Consider the following 9,230-nt stretch of genomic DNA (forward strand, 5'->3'; position numbering starts at 1 on the left):
GCCGTGTGTGTACAAGGTGTACAGAGCGGAGCACGTGTGTGTACGAGGTGTACGGAGCGGAGCCGCGTGTGCACGAGGTGTATGGAGCGGAGCGCGTGTGTACGGAGCACAGCCGCGTGTGTGTACGAGGTGTACGGAGCGGAGCCATGTGTGTACGAGGTGTACAGAGCGGAGCCGAGCCGTGTGTGTACGAGGTGTACGGAGCGGAGCCGTGTGTGTACGTGGTGTACGGAGCGGAGCCCTGTGTGTATGAGGTGTACGGAGCGGAGCCGTGTGTGTACGAGGTGTAGGGAGTGGAGCCGTGTGTGTATGAGGTGTATGGAGCGGAGCTAAATGTGTACGAGGTGTATGGAGCGGAGCACGTGTGTACGGAGTGCAGCCGCATGTGTAGGAGTAGCTATGTGTGGCCATTATACGGTACGAAGTATCATGTGCGGTCATTATACAGTATGGAGCATCATGTGCGGCCATTATACAGTATGGAGCATCATGTGGGGCCATTATACAGTATGGAGCATCATGTGTGGCCATTATACAGTATGGAGCATCATGTGCGGTCATTATACAGTATGTAGCATCATGTGGGGCCATTATACAGTATGGAGCATCATGTGCGGCCATTATACAGTATGGAGCATCATGTGTGGCCATTATACAGTATGGAGCATCATGTGTGGCCATTACACAGTATGGAGCATCATGTGTGGCCTTTATACAGTATGGAGCATCATGTGTGGCCATTATACAGTATGGAGCATCATGTGAGGCCATTATACAGTATTGAGCATCATGTGCGGTCATTATACAGTATGGAGCATCATGTGGGGCCATTATACAGTATGGAGCATCATGTGCAGTCATTATACAGTATGGAGCATCATGTGTGGCCTTTATACAGTATGGAGCATCATGTGTGGCCATTATACAGTATGGAGCATCATGCGCGGCCATTATACAGTATGGAGCATCATGTGCGACCATTATACAGTATGGAGCATCATGTGGGGCCATTATACAGTATTGAGCATCATGTGTGGCCATTATACAGTATGGAGCATCATGTGTGTCCTTTAGGGCTCTTTCACACGTCCTGATATTTCCGGTACCGGAAAAACCGGTACCGGAGATATCCGTGTCCGTATGTCCGTATGTCCGTGTGTGTGCTCCGTGTGTCATCCGTGTGTCCGTGTTGGCGTTACGTATGCCATCCGTATGTCATCCGTGTGTCATCCGTGTGTCATCCGTGTGGACACGTACCTCAGAGAGTTTTTTCAGTCTGCAATTAAAGGCTTGGGCCTGTAATTAAAGGGATAGATGAGGGAAAGGTGCACTAGTTATCAATTTTTTATTCTAAACACACGTTTCCACCTTCAGGACTTGTTCATTATTTTTATTTTGCACAATATAATGGGCTTTGGATCCCTTGGTGCTACATAGCCTACAATTAGTTAGTGAAGTTGTTCCAAATAAACACAGCATGTACATTATTTTGTTTTACTCAAAATTTTTTAATAATATGAGCCAAAACTAAACGTTTTTTCATTTTACAACAACATATGCCCAATAATGTGCATTAACGACATTCTTACATGCCACATATTCGAAAAACTATTATGTAAACCTTGAGAACATTTAAAGATTTTGGAAATCATCCTGAGTAGACACTGATTCTTCTGTAGTGTTTTCTGGTCCTACACCTTCCGTGATGGCGGATTGTGGGGGCATTTCAGATTGGGTCATTTGTGTCTGCAGTGGTGGATTATCGACGGATGTTCCAACATACATTTGTTGGTATCCAGAGGTAGTAGTGTTGTAGCTTTGGGTTTCTAAGGAGGGGCCATAAAAGTGTTGCTGTTGGGGGAGTGGTTGTTGCTGGTAGTTTGCACAGACTGAGTATTGGCCAACCTGAGCAACAGGTTGCATATGGCTTTGTGGACGTGAGATGTAACCTTGATATGTTGGGCCAGTTGTTTGTTGGGTTGTTGGCTGAGGGTTAGGTGGGCCAAATCTAGTTAGGCCAGGCATGATTTGCCTTGGTGGCCTGGTGGACTGCTGTTGCCCTTGAAATCTCTGAGCAACTTCACCCAGTGGCCTATGTTGGATCTGTTGGCTTGATGCAGGGGGGGGGGGCATGCACATAATATGGTACTGGCATTTGTGTGAATTGTTGGCTGGTTGATGGTTGCCCATAAGAGGTTGCAGGCACCTGTTGCTCCTGGTGTGTTGACGCTCGAGTGGCCAACTGGGTCTGATTTTGGTCAGTACGCCACTGTTCTATTTGTGCAAGCACCTGGTTGGGCTCATTCTCTCCCTGGCTGGCAGAAAGGAGGGTAAGCATAGCTGCCCGGACACGTTCTTGACGTTGTGTGGGGACTTTGGCCAGACAGGGAGACAGTGAGCGACAAAAACGATCAACATCTGATTCTGGTGTCATTGAATTCAGTATATGCAGGACTCTTGCATCAATTGCTTCTGGCAACATCCTCATCTCCTCATGTCGCCTGCTCCGTCTTCCTCTCAGGCTAGGTGGTATGTACCGCGGTGGAATGTTTGATGCTGCTTGTGATGCCTGTGGTGCTGGTGCGCTTGATGCCTGTGATTGTTGTTCTGTTGTATTTTGGCTGCTTCCAATCATACCCTCAGTGCTTGTTTCACCAGCAGCAGATGGCTGTGGTGGCTGTGTTGTTTGTGTGCCCTCAGCTGGGTGATCCGTCTCTGATGCTGACGTACAAGGTGCTGAGGCAGCCGCTGCTGGTGACTCATCAGAATCGTCCAAGTTGTCCACAGTTCTAGGATTAAAGAAATGGACATTGTTTTTCAAGTTGTAACGTAAACATGTATTCCTTTGAAAAATATCCTTGAAAAAATGTTCAAACCTACCAATAGGGGAGTTCATGTCACACCCTTATATTTCAAATGTCAATTTTGACAACCTTGGTATCTGTATGCAACCATTTTATATTCCTTTTTTGGTTTAAGGACTACTCATCGGGTACCTTTTTTTGACAATTGTAAAAAATAGGCGTGTGGCAAGCCATTTTACATGTGCATGGACAAAGTGGCTTACTTGAGTATTTACAGTGCCACATACATAGTTTGCCTCAAACAATATTGGTGTTTGTGAATCCAAATTGAAAAATGAGATAGTTGAAGCAGTACACTTACTGGTTGAGTTCCATGACTGGGCGCAGGAATTCTAATTGCCGGAAATAAACATATTGGCGCTTTCTAGATGCCCCAGATGTGGAGGGAAGGGGATTATATTCCCGCCGGTACTGGTCCCTTGCTGAGCGCCAGCGTCGTTTCATCAAAGCCACTGTTGGTGATAAAGTAAACATTTGTAAAAAATTAGGCCTATGTAATATACATAAACATAATTTGCTTAGAAGACATATGCCTTTAATGGTCAGTTGCTCAATATGTTCACAAAAGTAAACAGCAGCTAGGGCCTTACTATACATATAATTCTTGCCACTTCTTACCTCATGGCATGCATAAATTTAAAGGAACACTGTCACCTGAATTTGGAGGGAACAATCTTCAGCCATAGGGGCGGGGTTTTCGGGTGTTTGATTCACCCTTTCCTTACCCGCTGGCTGCATGCTGGCTGCAATATTGGATTGAAGTTCATTCTCTGTCCTCCGTAGTACACGCCTGCGCAAGCATGCAGCCAGCGAGTAATGAAAGGGTGAATTAACCCGCCGAAAACCACGCCTCTCTGGCTGAAGATTGTTCCCTCCAAATTCAGGTGACAGTGTCCCTTTAACAACTGTAGCCTGCACCATAATGTACACATTGCTAGGGTTCTTATCTACAAAAACTATGTTCAAGATATATGTGTGTAGAGTAGTGAGTATACACATACATTACAATGTCGGGAAGACACCTGTAAGGGCATGATTTGTGTCAGATATTTGCATGGGTTTTAGAATAAAAACAACTAATACTGAAAGAAACAAGTGAAGAAGAAAAAAAAAAACATGGGACAGTCTACTTTGGGCCTTGCAGAAGCATGGTTGTTCATGAGAGGCACAACAGTAATGTGTGCTAACATTGTGAAACATCAAGTTAAGCATTTTTTTAGGCTAATATTAACAGTATTCAAAGGTACATCATGAAGTTTAGATTTGCCATTAAAAAAACACCTTCTGAAGTCTAGTGACTATAATAGTTCTAGGAATTAACACATTACATGCCATTTTGATGGCCTACAAACAGATTCACTAACACATCAGCACTGTAAGCACTATTTTAAATATGAATTAAGTAAGTACAGTTTGGTAGTACATAGGAACATCCATGGGTCCACTCACCATACTTCGCTTGCTTGGATGGGGAATATGTTGACCAACCACTACGTGCAAACAATGCTTCTGCTACTGCACGCCATCCACGGTCTAGCCGGTCGTGGTATCCGTCCACACGAGTGTCCCAAAGTTCTGGGTGTTGTTCCACAAGAGCTATTAGGCGCTCAGTATCCACACGAGGTGCCATTATGTCATAAAAATACAGGATAAGCAATCCCCAAATGTGCCTGAAGACACAACTACTTCACCTCAGCAAAGAAAAGGCCAGACTGAGTTTATTTCTTAATATCACCTGACATTCAGGACACCCGTCTCTCATAATGATACAATGTTTGCCAAAACGCACACGGACAGCACACGGATGAGCATCCGTATGTACGTATGCCATCCGTATTGGGGTCCGTGCTGCCGGTGAAAAACGGACATGTCGACGTGTTTTCCACACGGACACACGGTCCGTGTGAAAACACGCACATGTGCAGAGACACATAGATTCTAATGGGTCTACGTGTGTCAGTGTCTCCGGTACGTGAGAAAACTGTCACTACACGTACCGGAGACACTGACGTGTGAAAGAGGCCTTATACAGTATGGAGCATCATGTGTGGCCATTATACAGTATGGAGCATCATGTGCGGCCATTATACAGTATGGAGCATCATGTGCGGCCATTATACAGTATGGAGCATCATGTGCAGTCATTATACAGTATGGAGCATCATGTGCGACCATTATACAGTATGGAGCATCATGTGCGACCATTATACAGTATGGAGCATCATGTGGGGCCATTATACAGTATTGAGCATCATGTGGGGCCATTATACAGTATGGAGCATCATGTGTGGCCTTTATACAGTATGGAGCATCATGTGTGGCCATTATACAGTATGGAGCATCATGTGCAGTCATTATACAGTATGGAGCATCATGTGGGGCCATTATACAGTATGGAGCATCATGTGGGGCCATTATACAGTATGGAGCACTGTGTGGCCATATTTTTTTGTTTATAATTATTCTTTATGAAACAGTGTGATCAGCAGTGCTAAATGGGTGTGGTTGGGACGTGGATATGGGTGTGGCTAGTTACGAATGGGTGTGGTCAGAGGCGTGGACTAAAATTTGCCGCGGCGCACGAAGCGCACACTTTGTCCCTCTTTCCCATCTTCAAAAGTTGGGAGGCATGTCCAGTGGTCCCAGCCCTCAATACTCTTCATGAGTCCTCTTAGTGATATGGGTCTACTCTTTACATCCTGCAAAGCGTTCACATACTGGGCAACTGTCTCACCCTCCCTCTGAACCCGATGGAACAGGTATAAGCGGAAGTTACTCAAGTCAGTGGTGTCACTATGAATATACTCTTGAATCCCAATTACTTTGTCTACCGCATCACGGTCTCTTGGTTGTCAGAACTTAACAGTCTGTCGGGCCTCTCCCTCTAGGGTCAGCAGGGCCATCTCAGCCTATAAGGCTAAGGGGGGTGTCATCGGGTGCATGCGTAGCATACTCCTCAGGTGTTCCAACCAGTCCCATAGAAACAAATTGCTCCTCGTAAACTTTGGGAGGTGCTAAGCATAGCACCCAGAGGAATGCTGCCCCTGGAGGACTTGGTTAGTGACTGATCAGCCATTTCAGTGCTAGAATGTTACATCCTGCTGACTCTGTGAGACGCCCGCCAGGGCCGTGGGGTACCCGGTACTGGGTCCGGTGTTCACAGGGGGATGTAACGTGGTGATCCGGTCCGTGGCCCTGGGCGCCCATGTAAAAAGGATAATTGAATAAAGTTTATGTTCGTGACGCCACCTGTGGTAGTCTGTCAGTGGGGACCGACGTTGCGTTAAAGAGTCCTCTGGGGTGATGTTATGGCAGCTAGATGGTATAACTTCCCACAATATCCCCAGGGCTCCCAGTGTGTAGATGGAAGATGGTGAATGGTTCAGTCAGCCACAGTCCAGGGTACCAGATCACAGGATAGGCAGAATCCGACCGGCTTGGAAGCGAATCCAGAGTTCCCCTTTACCAGGTGGAGATAAAGCCTTCCTCTAGCACGGTGGTGTTGTAGTCCCTTACTGCCTATGGCTTCTGATAAGGTCCTCACTGTTCTTCTCTGTCCCCCATATAGGATAGGACACAAACCTGTATGGCAGGTGACTCGAGCCTTTTTACAGAATCTCTATCATGACCCGGGCTCTATGCGTCACTGTGCCTCCTGGGTATTGAGGCGGACAGGTAACTTGCAGTTCAGCTGTCCCGCCGGTCTCTGCTGTAAGTTTTAGAGTCCCTTACAACCTCGATGTTCCAGCTACTGGTGATCTTCACTTCAGAGGGAGGCAGCTCATTCGCAGCTGTCCTCCCCTGATATCACTCTCCTGTGCTTCGCTCTCCTGCACGCTCACTGAACAATGTTCTTTCCTTCTGTATGTCTCGTTCTCCAGGGGTTGTAGAACTTCAGACTACAGAGCCTCTTCAGACCTTCTGGCACTCTGTCGGTCTGCACTCTCCTCTGCCTCTTTGACAGGAACTAACTTTCCCTCCAAACCAAAATATATATATAGGGGAGTCGCCTAGGAATAGGATCAAAAGCTCCCCCTTGTGGCCTGGAGTGTGAACATGTTGTGTGCATTGTGATTACCTGATAAAGAGATATCCTTCATCGCTTCTAAGTATAACATCACTGTCCCCGTGAGGAAAGCAATGTCACTGTGACGACCAGGACCCTGGGGTGTCACACATGCCAAATGTGAACAGGTTACTACGAAGCAAAACAGAGATAGAGATGAGGCAGAAGTATCCAAGTAAGTTGCAATGATATCTATGTACAATTGGGTTGTGGTCTGGCGTCTGTTGGGCCAATCCAGCATCTCTACTTCATTGTCATTGAACCATTGCTCCACAAATCGCGATGTATGCTCCGGATTATTTTCCTGCTGGAACACTGTCTTGTCCTTTTCATACCCATAGTACATGAGTGTGCAAAGTAACTCATCTTGTAGTATCCTCACATATAACTCATCATTGAAACCACCATAGATCCTGGTCAAGTATCTAACGCTTTTTGAAACAACCCCATATCGTCAGGCTTACTCCACCGCACTTGACAGTTCTTTCAATTTCTCTATCTGTTATTTCCATTTTCCCTTGTTTCATCCAGACCCATTTGCACACATCAGAGCCTAGTCTATTGATTTTCATCTCATCGCTACAAATCACCTGTTTCTAATTTCTACTGTCCACTTTTCAAACTATTTTGCAAACTCGAGCCAATATTTCATATGAAGCTATTGAATTTGAGATTTCTTAACCTTTTTTCGAGCCACCATTCCAGATTTGAGTAACGTGTGTCACACTTTCATGCATGGTTGTCTATGATCTCATTATTACGAAGCATACAAGCCACCACCACTGCAATGTTTGTTGCGCAAGAACTGATAGACATGTGATGAGACAACTAGTTGACTCCAATATTTTGCCTGGACGTCCACCTCTTGGCTTCTGAATGGATGAATTTCCTTTTGTATTCTTCCAGCTGTCATGTCACTCACATGATGCAGTTTCGCAAATTTCTTTGCTGAGATACCGCTATCGATGAGCTGGTTGATGCTGTTTCTCTTTTCTTGGGAAATCTTCTTCATGGCTTCTACTCAGAACCAGTGACCTTACAGAACACCTGGGAATCAACCTAATAACACACTGAGCTATTGAGGAATGTGAGAACAGGTTGTAACAGTAACAATGCAGTGACGTGACAAGAATTTGCATAACTAATCATATACTAAATAGTTGCAAGAAAAAATTATGTATGAGATAGTCAAGATTATTGTCTATAAAATGATAGTAGTCTCAAGTTCAAAGCAGTAGTGGATGATGAGATATAGAGCCTGTAGTGCAGCGGTATCCACACAGTGCAGTGATGAGGCAGTTACCCAGGAAAGTTCAAAACAAAAGTCTCTTTAATGCTCAACTCACAGCAATACACAGCACACAATATCCTTCGGATCGCAGCCAGGAACCATATCCTCCAGATTGCAGCCAATAAACATGCCAGCCCACCTCCGAGACCCGTTGCCGTGGGCGACTGCACCGCCGTGTACACTGTGGGTGCCAAGCCTATCAGCTCCCTTGCCTTTGTTGCCTCACACAGGTGGAGCTCTGCAGAGCCTTCTGCTCTGCACTCTAGCAAACACGAGACTGACACTGACACACCCAAACTGTCATGGTATAGGACATGGTTCATGTCTTGCTCTCTCAGATTTAATGTTGCTGGCCTCTCTTTGGATCTGGGAGGGGTATTTATACACACTCCGGACTAGGATTCCCATGTCAGCTATACCTTCGTTTAGTCTGTATGTCTGACCCCTTCAGTGTGTGCTCGGTTTGCATTTGTTTGCTTTGCGCTCCGTGTGTTAGGGTACCGTCACACATTGAAATTTTCATCGCTGCGACGGCACGATTCGTGACGTCGCAGCGTCGTATAATCATCGCTCCAGCGTCGTAGACTACGGTCACACGTTGCAATCACGGCGCTGGAGCGATGCCGAAGTCCCCGGGTAACCAGGGTAAACATCGGGTAACTAAGCGCAGGGCCGCGCTTAGTAACCCGATGTTTACCCTGGTTACCAGCGTAAACGTAAAAAAACAAACCGTACATACTCACCCGTCGGTGTCCTTCAGGTCCCTTGCCGTCTGCTTCCTGCTCTGAGTGCAGCCGTACAGTGAGAGCTGAGCGCAGCACCGCTGTGATCTGCTCTCACTTTCCGGCCGGCACTCAGAGCAGGAAGCAGACGGCAAGGGACCTGAAGGACACCGACGGGTGAGTATGTACGGTTTGTTTTTTTACGTTTACGCTTGTAACCAGGGTAAACATCGGGTTACTAAGCGCGGCCCTGCGCTTAGTTACCCGATGTTTACCCTGGTTACAAG

At 46.3% G+C, this 9,230-nt stretch overlaps 1 long non-coding RNA gene across 1 annotated transcript; it reads right to left on the reverse strand.

The window, feature by feature from the left end:
• Positions 1 to 1,497: 1,497 nt before the first annotated feature.
• Positions 1,498 to 4,353, reverse strand: LOC143773466 (uncharacterized). Its single transcript, XR_013215195.1, has 3 exons — positions 4,314 to 4,353; positions 3,166 to 3,316; positions 1,498 to 2,789 (listed from the first exon to the last, which is right to left on the reverse strand). It is a non-coding gene; the product is annotated as an uncharacterized LOC143773466 (long non-coding RNA).
• Positions 4,354 to 9,230: the final 4,877 nt, after the last annotated feature.

Source organism: Ranitomeya variabilis, chromosome 5 (genome assembly GCF_051348905.1).
Source record: "Ranitomeya variabilis isolate aRanVar5 chromosome 5, aRanVar5.hap1, whole genome shotgun sequence".
Classification (NCBI taxonomy): Eukaryota; Metazoa; Chordata; class Amphibia; order Anura; family Dendrobatidae; genus Ranitomeya; species Ranitomeya variabilis.